We start from the raw sequence: 15,000 nt of genomic DNA, 5'->3' as shown, positions 1-15,000 counted from the left end.
TTCAATTCTATTAATCAAAAGTAATGTGTTACTTGAGAAGAATCTTTATATAAAAGTAAGCCTTGTTCCATTTTATTTCAAAATCATAAACTAAATATCATGTTGAAAGAAGAGTCATAACTTATTGGTATGTCATTCTAATGGTTTTTCGACCAAAGGCCACCACCTTATAAGAGAACACACGCCTTTGTTTCTAATATGATAATACATGTTGTTTTGTTTCAATCTTGTTTGAAAGTTGAGCTTCGATGGTGTGCAAAATTGAGTTTAAGCTCAAAATCAAGCTTAAACTCGATTTATCAGTAACCTCGTTGATATCGTGTTTAATTAAAATTAAATCGGATTTTTCATCTCTGCTCGATTCTTTGATCAGACCACCTGTTTAGGTCCGATTCTTACATTCATTATGGCATTAAGTCATAATCGAAACAAAAACTATATGCTTAACCATTAAAGAATTGGATTTGTTCTTGTCAACATATTTTTTTTTTCTTGTCAATATTTAATATTTTAATTCTAAATTCTTTAATGTTAATAAAATATTGAAGCGAAGTCCAATTGATTAACCTCCATAAGTACGTGCGCATGATAGGTGATGTCCTGTCAATTCGCAATCCATGCACTACAACCACATCAATTTTATTAACAAATTATTCATTTTATAATCTACAAGTTAGAAATCAACCTTTTTCCTGCATTATATCCACCACAAGAGGAATAATTGGTCTCAGTTTAATTTTTGATTTGGATGAGAACTTTGGATTATCTAAAAACTATCAATCACTTCTCTAGAAATGAAATTTTTTTTCATCTTATCTAAAAATTTAAATTATAAAACAATAATTATCCCCTCACCATGTATGTGTTACAAAGTTGAAGTGAAGGTTACAACTCATATAAATAAACTTGAAATTTGTATATTATATTCAAGATATTGAATTACTCTTCTTAATAATGTTGATATTTTAAAATAAAACTTTAAATACTAGTATAATAGGATTAGAGAATGTAAAATCCAAACGAGCAAATCAATGCGTTCAAAAGCTCAAACCAACAATCGAATTTGAAGATCAATATTTCTAATGGACTGACAACTTTGCTTGACAACGTTGGCCTTTTCAGATAGAATCGCAAATCATAATAGTTGGATCGTCGATCCTTATTTGACTCGGCGTATTAGCTAGTTAATACTTTATGTATTGATAAATATTGGAGCTTAGGTAGATCATTCACATTTTCTGAACGTGTCAAAATGGCAAGACTTGCTAGAAAATAATGGGGCTATCAAATCTGTAATAGCGTACATTGTATACCTCGAGGAGTCCCTTCAAGTATAGATAAAAAATCATTTTACCATTAAACAGTAAAGTTTAGATTCATAAATATTGTACACTTCGATATCAACTAAAATAAAAAATAAATATGAAAAATACTTTTAATCAACTTAAAATTAATAATAGTAATATTGACATTTTGAGTTGAACCACCTATGAGCTAAGTTATGGATCTACAATCGACAAGCACATCCTTTTTCATGTCAATTTATTAATTAGTGATATGCCACGAAGAGATGCACCATTAGCGACAACCCCACTATCTCCATATACTAATTTTGATCAATTAGCTGAATTCATTCTACATTTCTCAACAATTTTTCTTTAGTAGTCGTGACTTATATACATTTGACTTTTTTTTGGAATCTTTGTTTATCCCACATTATATCCATTGGTAGTACACTGCAAAAAGCAAAATCATCTCTTCCATCAGATTTCTCCAATTCAAACTTAAACTCCAATGCACCAAAGACCTCGAACGTACATAATTTTAGAATCATTGAGGGTCCTCTTAGAAAACTTCAAGAATAGCATAGACATAGAGCTAATAATGATAGTACAATAGCTCCCAATCTATGCACTCCAATCACATCAATTTTATTAACAGACTATTCAATTTATAATCATTTACACTTTAGAACAACCTTGTTTCTGTACTATATCCGCCAAAAGAGATTTGTCAATGTCTCAGTTTAATCTTGATTTCAATGAGAACTTGGATTATATAGATACTATCAATCACTTCTCCAAAAATGAAAAAGAAAAGAAGTTTGCCTCTTCCAAAATTTAAATTATAAAAAAGTTTTTATTTATGTAGCCACTTTTAAGTGTTAAAAAGCTGATGTTAATTGTAAAACTCATATAGAGTAAAAAGAAAATAAATACAATATACATACGGATTTGAGTTCCTCAACTTAAAAAATGTTGACATTTTACAGTAGAACCTCATGTCCTAATATGATATGATTAGACTGTATTAAATTTGAATTTAAAAGCTTAAATCAATAATCAAATTTCAAGATCAATATTTTCAAAGTCATCAACTAGGTGAGACATAAGGAGTAACACATCAAATAAAGATAAATATATATACAACGTATAAGGACTTTGACTATAAGGTAACATATTTACATTTTCTAAACGCATCAAAAAGGCGAGATTTGCTAGAAAACATGGGCTCTATCAGACCTATAATAGCGTGCTCCGAATATCTCGAGGAGTCCTTTCATGTATAGGTAAAATTCATTTTTATATTAAAATAGAAAATTTAACTTCACAAATTTTTAACACTTCAATATCAAGTCGAGTCACATCAATTGAAATTTAAACCGTTAAAAATATTTTTATATATTCTGTATTTTATATTCAATAATTATAATGTCTAATAATTGAATCCACTCAAGTGAAAGCAATTGCAGTATTGGTTTTTGATGCCCTACCAATCTATGAATCTATGCACCGCAATCACATGAATTGTATGTATCCCAATTTTATTACAAAAATTCCACTTTATAATCATTTAGATTTATGGGTCTATTCTGCATTGATATCCGGGAAAATTACGCAAAATCCTATCTTTAAACTTCACACTTCAAAAATATGGGCTTAAAATGGTTTTTTATTTTTATTTTTAAAATCAGGAGTTAATAAATTTTAATTAAGAATATTGTATAATTAAATTAGTTAATCTACAGTATTTAAAAAGTGAGAATTGATGAGGAACTTTTAAAAGACAATAATACCCTCATTAATTTTGTATAATTTCCAATTCATCCTTCAATTATCTACAAAATTTAAAAAGTGGGGATTCAGGATAAACTTTTGAAAGACAATATACCCTCATTAATTTTGTATAATTCCCAATTCATCCTTCAATTCTTATTAGAATTTAAAAAGTTTTATATCCTACTATACAATTACTATTTAAATTGATAACATAATATAGGAGGGTTATGAATGTGAAAGGCTGCTTTCGTATCCCTTTAGTTTTTGGTGAATTAATTAATAATGTTGCATAGTTCTAAAAACACTTCGAAATGTTTGAAATTGTGTAGCTTTAAGTGTTTAATACACTACAAAAAAAAAGGGCTCCAGCGTCCAACGTTGTAGCAACCAATAGAAAGTGGTCGCTGAAGTATACATTCACCGACCACAACATGGTTGGTAAAAGGGTTAGTTTTTTGCAACCAAAGAGTGGTCGCTGATAACGGTTTTCAGCAACCACTTAACATTGGCCACTGGATATTTGGTCGTCGAATGTTCAACGACCAATATCTGGTCGCTGATATGAAGTTCCAGTGACCAATGCCGCTTGGTCGCTAGAACACTCGACGCCAAATACTGCCTCCCATTTTCCCACCTTTTTTTGAATCCTTCAGCGACCAATTTCCTTGGTTGCTGGTTGTGGAGGCTTTAAGCGACCAAATCGTGGTGGCTGGTAAGAAGTTATAGCGACCAGGATCATTTGGTCGCTTGAACACTCGGCCCAATACTCCCGCCCATTTTTCCCACTTTTTTTGGCATCCTTCAGCTACCAAGTTACTTGGTTGCTGGTTGTTTAGGCTTCTAGCGACCAAATCGTGGTCGCTGGTATAATGTTCTAGCGACCAAGATTGTTTGGTCGCTGGAAGACTTGGCACCAATACTTTCACCCATTTTTCCCACATTTTTCGGCATCCTTCAGCGACCACTATTTGGTTGCTGGTATAAAGTTCCAGCGACTAAGTTGTTTGGTCGCTGGAACACTCAGCACTAATACTGCTGTTCATTTTTCCCACGTTTTTTTGACATCCTTTAGTGACCAAGTTACTTGGTTCCTGGTTGTATAGGCTTCCAGCGACCAAATCGTGGTCGCAGGTTTAACTTTCCAGGGACCAACGTCATTTGGTTGCTGGATCACTCAGCGCTAATGTTCCCGCTCATTTTTTCTACCTATTTTTGCATCCTTCAGCGACCAACTATTTGGTTGCTGGTTGGCAAAAGGTTTCAGCGACCAATATATGGTCGCTGGTGTATATCTTTCAACAACCAAATTTGTTTGGTCGCTGGAATACATGGGGTCATTATTCCCACTTATTTTTTCAACTTTTTGTTTCTATAGCGACTAACTTTCGTGGTTTTTGATTAGTATCAGATGACTAGACGAAACCAACCGGCTAGAAGAAGAAATAATTCAGCAAACGCAACTAAGGGCTATCTAGAGAAGATTTTTCAACCCAATTAATAGCAATTTTCTGATTAGGGTATATCATGAGCAAAGTATTTATGAGTGTTGGGTGACAGCTAAGAATGTAAGCTATTAAATTAGCGATCGACTACCCATTTGACATCTCTTAGATACCGTAACACTGTGCGAAGAGTATATTGACAAGCTTTTATTAAAAAAATGAGATCAGTATTCTATCGGAGAATCCTCATGACGTAGGACATGTCAAATTTTGTGAAACATACATTGAGGAAGTAATCTCACATATTTAAACTCAAATTCATGACTGACGATAGATGATGAGGTAATGCAACCATTAGGATTGGTGACAATGGTGAGGTATATCAAGCATCGAGTAATTGCTAATAAATATTAAATTTCCTAATTAAGCCCCCATTTGGTAGCTGTTGACGTCAAAATTAGCAAGGTTAATTTTAAGCCAACTTTAAGAAAAAAGGCGATTTGTTGTTGAAAAAGACTACAAAATATGTTCAGAAAGTATAATTGTGCCATGAGTTGTTATATGAATTTACTTGCCCTTTACAAGAGTTATATTCAACTATTTATACATAATTTCAGTCGAAATCACATCAAATCAGTCAAATCAGCATCAGTACCGAGCTCGAAACTCGGGTCGCCGAATTCTCCTGTGATTGGTCGACGAGGCCAGTGGTCATGTGACAACGTTTTCCCCAGCTAATGATGATCTGCAAGGGGCTTGAGGATTAGGATTTGGATTGGTAGTTTTAGGCGGTGATGATGTCACATGCGGTAAGTGTATTTGATTGATAGGGTGATATGACTGGGGGTAATCATGATATTTTTCTGAGATAATGACGGGATTGTTTGACCTGGGAGAAGGAACCGAACTCCCATTTGCCTGAGGTGGGGTTAGCGAACTGTTTTAACTTAGATCGGAGTTCGGTTGTCAACAGTTATCCCCAGGTCAGTTCTGCCGTAGAGAGGGATGATCTCAGTGATGCTTTCTTGAAGAAGTACATTTATTTCTGCGCCAAGTGTCATCTTTTGACGGGGATGAGTTGTACGACATTTGTAAGTAGCTTCTTTAGCAAGCTTAGTTAAAATTATGTCGTTTTGGTCTCTCAGGCTTCTGAGCCGTTGATTTTTCCCCCATTTCTGGATAGACGGTTCAGAACGCGCCCTCTCAGTTTCTCTTTCTTTAAATTCCTTTTGGCCAATCATTTCGCTGGTTTATTCTCTCTCAAATATTCGGGTAATCTCCTGAGTTCGTTTTTCCATTTTCGAGTGAGGTCGTTTTCCCAATTCATTTCCCAGGTATTCTTTTGTTCTTATTTTTCTTCCTTCTTTCAGTTTGTGCTTTGTTTCTTAGTTTATACATGAGTTCGGAGGAGTCTAGAGTTCATTCCTGGGGAAACCAGCAGGAAGAGTCAGTCCCCCTTTCGACGAGTTCGTCATCTAGTTGTAGGGAAGTTTTCACTCCTATTCCTATTTCCATAATTAACCCAATCTACTTAGGACGTCCTATTATGGACTTTGGATGTGAGGGTTCCAAGGGAGAGGATAGATCCAATAAGGATGTTGAGGAGAGTAATTCTAGAGAGTGGGGGGCGAGTTCTTACAGGTCAGTAGTAATAGGGGATATGTTAGCCAGCTGGCGAGCTAAATACGCTATCCCTAGTTCGGTAGTAATGATAATACAAAACCATCTAATCGGGCTGACACTCCTCCTGAGGGATGTGTTGCTCTGAACTCAGCTATCCTTCAGGCCAGCCTTAGGCTTCTCTTTCCTAGGATGATTCGTAAATTCTTTTCTTCTTGGGGGCATAGCTCCTATGCAGCTATGCCCTAACGGGTGGCGAACCTTAATCGTCGCCCTTATTCTATGGGACCAAATGGGAAATTCAAGCTTAGTGTTTAGCAGTTCGACTCTCTGTTTACTTTTAAGGAGGATGGGAAGAACTCGGGTTGGTGGTACACAAGCGTTAAGCCTAGAACGGGAGATTCTCTAGTGTTAGATACCCCGTCCTCAATTAAGAAATGGAAGGAAGAGTGGTTCTATGTATCGGGGGAGTGGCAGTTTCATTGTTTGTGATCTCAGATTCGAACTTATTTCGGGCCGACTTGGGTGCAAGTACGAGCTTCAAGTTCGGCTCCTTCTAGTTCAGGTAATATTTTGACTTCACGGTTGCAGTTTCTTTATATATATTAAGCATTTCACTATTTTCTCAGCTCATCAAGATGAGATGCGGGGCTACAAGGCAGCAAAAGCAGCGGTTGTGACCAAAGGAAAAAAGAGAGATGTCCCAGAACGGCCGGAGAGCCATTCTGAAGAGGTGGAGGAGGAAGTTCCATTGAAGAGGAATCGATCTGCGCCCTCGACAGTACTGAGGATTCCTGAGGTTGTGCCTTTATCGAGCCTGTCTCCTACTCTATCGTTGCTTTCTTTGCCATCCCCAGTTGCACCCTCTACTGTCGGGACTAGTTCTGTAACTCCTAGGAGAGAGATTTACAGAGGTCGAGCTTGGAAAGTTTGGTGGGACATCGACTAGAGATATTTCTTGATTATCTCCGAGCTCCTTCTCCTTCCAAAGAGGTGACTACCGCGCTCACTTCACCATTGAGGGAGTCAGCTAATCTGCTTACCCGGAGCTGGGGTGAGAGAGAGCAGGGCTATCTGAATGAGATGCCCATTGGTGAGGCCATGGTCATTGCTCAGCTCCATGGTCACCGATCAATTTTATACATGATGGCAGTGACGGACAAGGTATACTTCCTATTTTATGGTGTTTTTAATTTTTTTGAGCAACTGTTTTATTGACTTACTTGATTTTTTATTTTTGATTTTTGAAAAACATGTGAAGTCTGAGCTAGACAAGCTTATAGAGGCAAAAAATCAGGCCTTTAGTCTTTATAACATCATGGAGGTTGAAAAGGACCAGTTTGCTTTGATGGAGAAGGAGTATGAAGAGAAGTTGAATCAGATGGGGATCAAGCTGAACTCCAGGATCGACGTCGAGGAAAAATTGATGGGAGAGATCGAGGCCTTGAGGGCCTCAGAGGAAGAGTGTGGCAAGGTCAGGGAAGCCATCCAGAAAGTGCAAGAGGCCAGCGAAAGGGCAATGGAGGCCACCAGAAGGGCTGAAGAGGCTGAGGCCAAGGCTGATAGAGCGATGGAGGCTTGGACGGAGTCCCCCGGGTTTGATGTCGTAGCCCAGGACGTCTACGTGGTAGCACTGGAGGAGCTGGTAGGGCATATCAGGAAGGAGAGCCTGACATTGACATGGTTTTTCTGGATGAAGCGCTGGAGGGCCAGAAGTAGGAGTTGCGAAAGTTGTCTAAGGCTGCTGGAGTCCAGATATTACCGGTTGTCCAAGATGTTGAGGGTAGTACCCTAGCCCAACAGGACCCCTAGGAGGTTTTTTTCTTGAAAACATTGTTTGGTATTTAGTTTTGTAATATGTTTTCGCTTATTAGTGAACTTTGTTTTGATGTTTCATGGCATTTTGTTTGGAATGGATGACTGTTTACGCTTCTTTAGTAGCGATCTCGTTTATATGTGGCAATACCTCACAAGCTTAGCTAAATTTGTATGAGTGTCATAATAGCATGTAGAATTGCTTCGAATGGATTTTAACTAGTTGTACGGCACTTGCTTTCCAAACAAGGCCTATGCATTGGGCATTTCTACTAAGTGTCGTACTACATACGGCCTTAGCTCGGCCTACGCATGGAGCAGGGCTTTGAGAATTCCTTAGGAGGAATTTCGTCTAAATGTCGCAGTACATACGACCTTAGATCGGCCTGCATAATTTCTTAGAATTCCTTAAGAGGAATTTCGTAGAATAACCTTAGATCGGTCTACTTAAGAGGCAGGGCTTTGTTAGATTCCTTAGGAGGAATTTCCACTAAGGGTCGCAGCACGTACGACCTTAGATCGGCTTGTGTATAGAGCAGAGCTTTGTAAGATTTTTTAGGAGGAATTTCCACTAATGGTCGCAGCATATACGACCTTAGATCGGCCTGCGTATGGAATAGGACTTTGTAAGAGTCCTTAGGAGGAATTTTTACTAAGGGTCGCAACACGTATGACCTTAGATCGGCCTGTGTATGGAGCAGGGCTTTGTAAGATTCCTTAGGAGAAATTTCCACTAAGGGTCGCAACACTTACGACCTTAGATCGGCTTACGTATGGAGAAGGGCTTTGTAAGATTCCTTAGGAGGAATTTCCACTAAAGGTCGCAACACTTACGACCTTAGATCGGTTTGCGTATGGAGAAGGGCTTTGTAAGATTCCTTAGGAGGAATTTCCACTAAGGGTTACAGCACATACGACCTTAGATCGGTCTGCGTACGGAGCAGTGCTTTGTAAGATTCCAACAGAATGTAGAACAAAATGTTCAAAAATAGGAAGTCCTTTTTTATTGATGCGATTGACATTACAAGTGGGTTTTATGTGTCATGGACTTTTCCCGTTCACTGATAGTACTGCTTAAGGTGTTCGGCATTCCAAGGATGGGGTAAGGGTCTACCCCCCAAGTCTTCCAGTGCATATGCCCCTTTTAGTAGGACCTTCGATATCAGATAGGGACCTTCCCAATTCGGACCCAGACATCCAGTGCCTATCTCTCTTGTGGGGAGGAATACCTTCCGTAAGACGAGGGATCATATTTCAAATTCTCTTTTTCGCACTTTTTGATTATAGTAATTGGCGTTCCGCTGTTTGTAAATGGTATTTTTGAGTTCAGCATTGTTCCTTTTTTCCTCAGCTAGGTCGACTTCCGTATGAAGAGCTATATGTTTCCTTTCTTCATCGTAATCAATTATGCGCAGCGAGGGAATGCTGACTTCTAGTAGGATCATAGCCTCTACGTCGAAAGCCAGTGAGAATGGGGTTTCGCTCGTGCTAGTCCTTGCAGTGGTGCGATAAGACCATAGTACACCGGGGAGTTCTTCGACCCATCTTGATGCGAACCCGTAGCAACGTTAACTACGAAACCCACAACGAGATTGATGAACCCAAGAAAATCAAATTAATCCAAGAGTTTAGGATTAACTCAAAAGAAAGTCGAATCAAAAAACCCAACAAGAACGACGCTTGAAAGACCCCTTGATCACGCAATCGAAGAATTAAATCTGATTGTTTGAACGCCACAAGTTATCACTTGATAAGTTCAAAATTGTTCAATGAAGAATGATGAAGAGAAGACAATACGCCTCACTTTAATTCAATATCAATATTGTCAAAGGTTTTTAACAATTGAATGGAAACTCCTATTTATATTAAACCTAAAAACTAGGTAAAAATTGTGCAAAAGTCGAGCATAATCTCCAAAATATGGAAAAGAATCAAAATCTAACAAAATATGGAAAATTGCCAAAATTAGAAAATTCGCCAAATTTTTGGCCTGTGAGGCCGCATGGTGTATTTTCATGCGGTCGCACAAAAATCCCAATTTAAGTTTCGGGATGCCACCGTGCGGCCACATGGTGTTTTTGTTGTGCGGTCGCACAGGTTTATTTTCAGCCTCCAGTTTCGTTGTTTGATAACAAATTGCTCCAAGTTGATTCGGCCTTCGACCCGAACATGAAAGTTGCTCCATTTTGAGTCCCGAACATGGTTCCATCAATAGTTTCTTGAATGAGCAATCCCATCACTTGTTTCACTTACTTTGCCTTTGATCGCGTCATTGGTCTGCCAGCGACTATCAACGGATCTCGTCTCGCACTTGCCTTCGTCGGGCTCGACTCCTGGATCATATCATCCCCTCCCTCTTCAAAAGGATTCGTCCTCGAATCTGAACCTGCATCAAACAGAGAGAGATCAGATACATTAAAATAACCGAAACATTCTACTCACCTGGAAGGTCCAACTTGTAAGCATTGTTGTTTATCTTTTCAATCACATGAAATGAACCATCGCCCCTCAGTTGCAACTTGGACTTCCTTTGCTCCGGAAATCGCTCTTTCCTAAGGTGCACCAAAACCCAATCTCCTGGCTCGAATGTCACGTGCTTCCTACCTTTGTTCACCTGCGACGTAACCAACTTACTTTTATTTTCAATTTGCGCTTTTACCTTTTCATGGAGTGACTTAATCAATTCCGCCTTCTTTTAGCCATCTAAACTACCACGCTCATTCACGGGTAAGGAAATTAAATCCAAAGGAGTTAGTGGACTAAAACCATATACAATTTCAAATGGAGAATATGACGTTGTAGAGTGAACATCTCGATTGTATGCAAATTCAACAAATGGTAGACACTCCTCCCAACTCTTCAAATTTTTATTGATTACTGTGCGTAACAATTGTGTCATAGTCCTATTCACTACCTCAGTTTGCCCATTTGTTTGTGGGTGACAAGTTGTGGAAAATAGTAACTTAGTGTCTAACTTACCCAATAAAACTCTCCAAAAGTGACTCAAAAATTTGACATCCCGATCCGACACTATGCTTCTAGGAACCCCATGCAAACGCACAATCTCTTTAAAGAATAAGTCAGCAATGTTCGTGGCATTGTCAGTTTTGTGACATGGTATAAAATGTTCCATTTTGCTGAACCTATCTACAACGACAAAAATAGAATCCCGGCCTCTCTTATTCCTAGGTAAACCCAAAACAAAGTCCATCGAGATATCAATCCAAGGCTCACTAGGTGTAGGTAAAGGTGTGTACAAATCTTGTGGTAAAAACTTAGATTTAGTCTTTTTACAACCTATGCATCGACTACAAATTTGCTCAACATCACTTTTCATCTTAAGCCAGTAAAAATGCTCCTTCAATACATCTAAAGTCTTTTGAACCCCAAAGTGTCCCATCAATCCACCACTATGTGCCTCCCTTACTAACAACTCCCAAAATAAATACCCCTCATGCCTAAAGAACCTATCAACCGCCCCTTTTATGCATGATAAATAAATATCCGAAAATTGAACATCTTTTTCATACAATTCCTTAATATGTTCAAATCCAAGTAACTTAGAATCAAGAGTAGTTAGCAATACGTACCTTCGCGACAACGCATCCGCCACCACATTTTCCTTACCTTATTTATACTGAATGACGTATGGAAAGGTCTCAATGAATTCCATCCACCGTGCATGCCTCTTGTTCAATTTACCTTGTCCCCGCAAGTGCTTTAGTGACTCATGATCGGTGTGTATTACGAACTCCTTCGGTCATAGATAATGTTGCCAAGTCTCCAAAGCTCGAACAAGTGCATAAAGTTTTTTGTCATATGTAGGATAATTTAAAGGAGCTCCACTCAATTTCTCGCTAAAGTATGCAATAGGCCTCCGATCCTGCATTAAAACTAATCCAATCCCTATTCCTGATGCATCACACTCAATCTCGAATGTTTTGTCAAAGTTAGGTAATGCTAGAACAGGTGTTTCACACAATCTACCTTTAATAGTATTAAATGCAAGTTCCTGTTTATCACCCCAATGAAAACCTACACTCTTTTTAACTACTTCTGTGAGTGGTGCAGTGATAGTGCTAAAATCCTTCACAAATCGCCTATAAAAACTAGCCAAACCATGAAAACTCCTAACTTCCGTTATACTTTTAGGTGTCGGCCAATCTCTAATAGCTTTTATCTTTTTATTGTCTACTTCTACCCCATTAGCACTAACCACAAATCCAAGAAATATAACTCTATCCATACAAAATGTGCATTTCTTAAGATTAGCATAGAGTTGTTCTTTCCTTAAAATAATTAGCACACATTTTAAATATTCCAAATGCTCTCCTAGGTTTTTGCTATAGATTAAGATGTCGTCAAAATAAACCACAACAAATTTTTCTATAAAAGCACGTAAAACATGATTCATTAAACGCACAAAAGTGCTAGGGCATTTGTGAGTCCAAACGGCATAACCAACCATTCATATAAACCATATTTATTTTTAAAAGTCGTTTTGCATTCATCACCCTCCCGCATACGAATTTGATGATACCCGCTTTTTAAATCAATTTTAGAAAATATACAAGAACCATGTAATTTATCAAGCATGTCATCTAACCTAGGTATAGGGTGACAATACTTTACCGTTATGTTGTTGATAGCCCTACAATCCACGCACATTCACCTTGTTCCATCTTGTTTTGGTACAAGCAAAATCGGTACCGCACAAGGACTCATGTTTTCCCTCACGTATCCTTTGCTCATCAACTCCTCCACTTGCCTTTGAAGCTCCTTAATCTCCTCGGGATTACTTCGATAAGTCGGTCGATTCGGAATGACAGCTCCGGGTATGAAGTCAATTTGATGTTCAATGCCTCGAATAGGCGGCAATCCACTTGGTGTATCCTCCGGAAATACATCGTCGAATTCCTGCAACAAAGACTTGGCCAAACTAGGGAGGGGTGGGTTAGTTTCCTCAAAATTGAGGAGTGATTCCTTATAAATGAACAAGATCATCTCTTTTCTCTCAACTACCGCCCTCCTCAAATCACTCTTTTTTTCAAAGAAATTCGCTCGTGTTTTCTCTCTTCTCTCGGGGCACTCTTTTTCTTTTCTCTCTTGTGATTGCTCTCTCTTTTTCTCTCTAATGGCTATCTCAACATTTTCTCTCTTTTTCTCCAACTCACTATTTGCTCTCATTTTTTCTAACTCTTTTGCTCTCCTCTTTTCCTCACTTCTCAATTTTAATTGATCCTCATAGACTTGCGCCGGTGTTAATGGCACAAGAGTAATGGTCCTTCCATCTTTAATGAAACTATATCGATTTTTGTACCCATCATGCATAGCTTTCCTATCATATTGCCATGGTCGCCCCAATAAAATATGTCCCGCTTGCATTGGCACCACATCACACACTAACTCATCCTTATAACTCCCAATTGACAAATTAATTAACACTCTTCGATTCACCCTCACCTCGCCACTCTCATTTAACCATTGCAATTTATAAGGTCTCAGGTGTTTCAACAATGTTAAACCCAACTTTTCTACAAGAGATACGCTCGCTACATTAGTGCAACTACCACCATCAATTATAACACTACATACCGTATTGTTGACATGGCATCGAGTGTGGAAAATATTCTCCCTTTGCAACTCCAAGTCATTCGCTTTGACGTGAGTAGTGAGAGCTCGCCTTGTGACTAGTAGATCCCCAATCGGCATGTCATCAAACTCGCCATCACTATCGCTCACAATCTCTCCATTATCCCGCAACACCATCACCCGTTTGTTTGGGCATTGAGAAGCAATATGCCCCGTTCCCAAACACCTAAAACATTTGATGTCCCGATTGCGCGATGGTTGTGCCTCCAGTTTTGATATTGGTTTGCTAGCATTTTCATCCTTGCCCTTTTGCCAATCATTTTTATCTCTAGGTGCAGCCCCATTTTTGTTGTTGTCATCCCACTTCGATTTCCATGTTGGATTAGGAGTCGAAGTACCTAACGGTTGCCTAGACGTCACCTTCCTCTTGAATTGCCTCTCGACCTTCATTGCCACATGTAACATGTCCTCGATTTTCACATAGTGTTGCAACTCTACAATATTTGCAATATCCTGATTTAACCCATTCAAGAACCGTGTCATGGTAGCTTCCCGATCTTCCTCCACATTAGCCCGAATCATAAGAATTTCCATCTCCTTGTGATAATCCTCCACTTTTCGATCCTTGGTACAAACCTTGCAATTTTTGATGGATTTTCCTATAATAGTGACTCGGAACAAACCTCCTCCTCATCAACATCTTCAACTCATCCCAAGTGTTAATTGGCCTTTCCCGACCCCTACGTCGTTATGTAAGTACTTGATCCCACTAAGATATCGCGTAATCCACGAATTCAAGCACCACCAATTTTACCTTTTTCTCCCCCGAATAATTATAACACTCAAAAATCATCTCAACCTTCCTTTCTCACTCTAAATATGCTTCCGGATCGCCTCTTCGCTTAAATTGCGGAATAATCATTTTAATACTCCCCAAATTTCCATCTACTTCATCTCCTAAGTTATTTCTACCCCATCTTTCCATCCTATCGTCCCTATGCCTCGCTCGACCCATATCAATGTCATTTTCATCAAAATCATCCTCATCACTACGATACTCATCCCGCCTTCCTCTCCTAAATTCACGCCTACCCGGCCCCCTAGCATTAGATATCTCCACTTGTCCTCGACTAAGATTAGCAATTGTAGTACCCATTTTCACCATCCATTCCCCTTGCCTATCCACCTCCTCCTTAACATCACCAAGTACCCTTTCAAACCTCCTTATCATGTCCTCCGATGCATTGTTGTCATTACCGTTTCGGCTTGAATTAGAACCTTCTCTTTCCGACATCATATCACACAATTTTTTTATGCCTCACAAAGATTTCACTCGAAAAACACTCACTATGATTTTTTCCCTCTATTAAACTTACCACTCGACCTTTTACTATTCAAAGTCTCCCTTCAAGCACTTCAAAGAACCAAGTGAACTAAATCAATTGTTTTACCAGCAATTCAAACAAACTGAG

Source organism: Olea europaea, chromosome 20 (assembly GCF_002742605.1).
Source record: "Olea europaea var. sylvestris chromosome 20, O_europaea_v1, whole genome shotgun sequence".
In the NCBI taxonomy this organism is placed as follows: Eukaryota; Viridiplantae; Streptophyta; class Magnoliopsida; order Lamiales; family Oleaceae; genus Olea; species Olea europaea.
The sequence above is the reverse complement of the archived record's forward strand: the minus strand, read 5'-3'. Positions refer to the sequence as shown.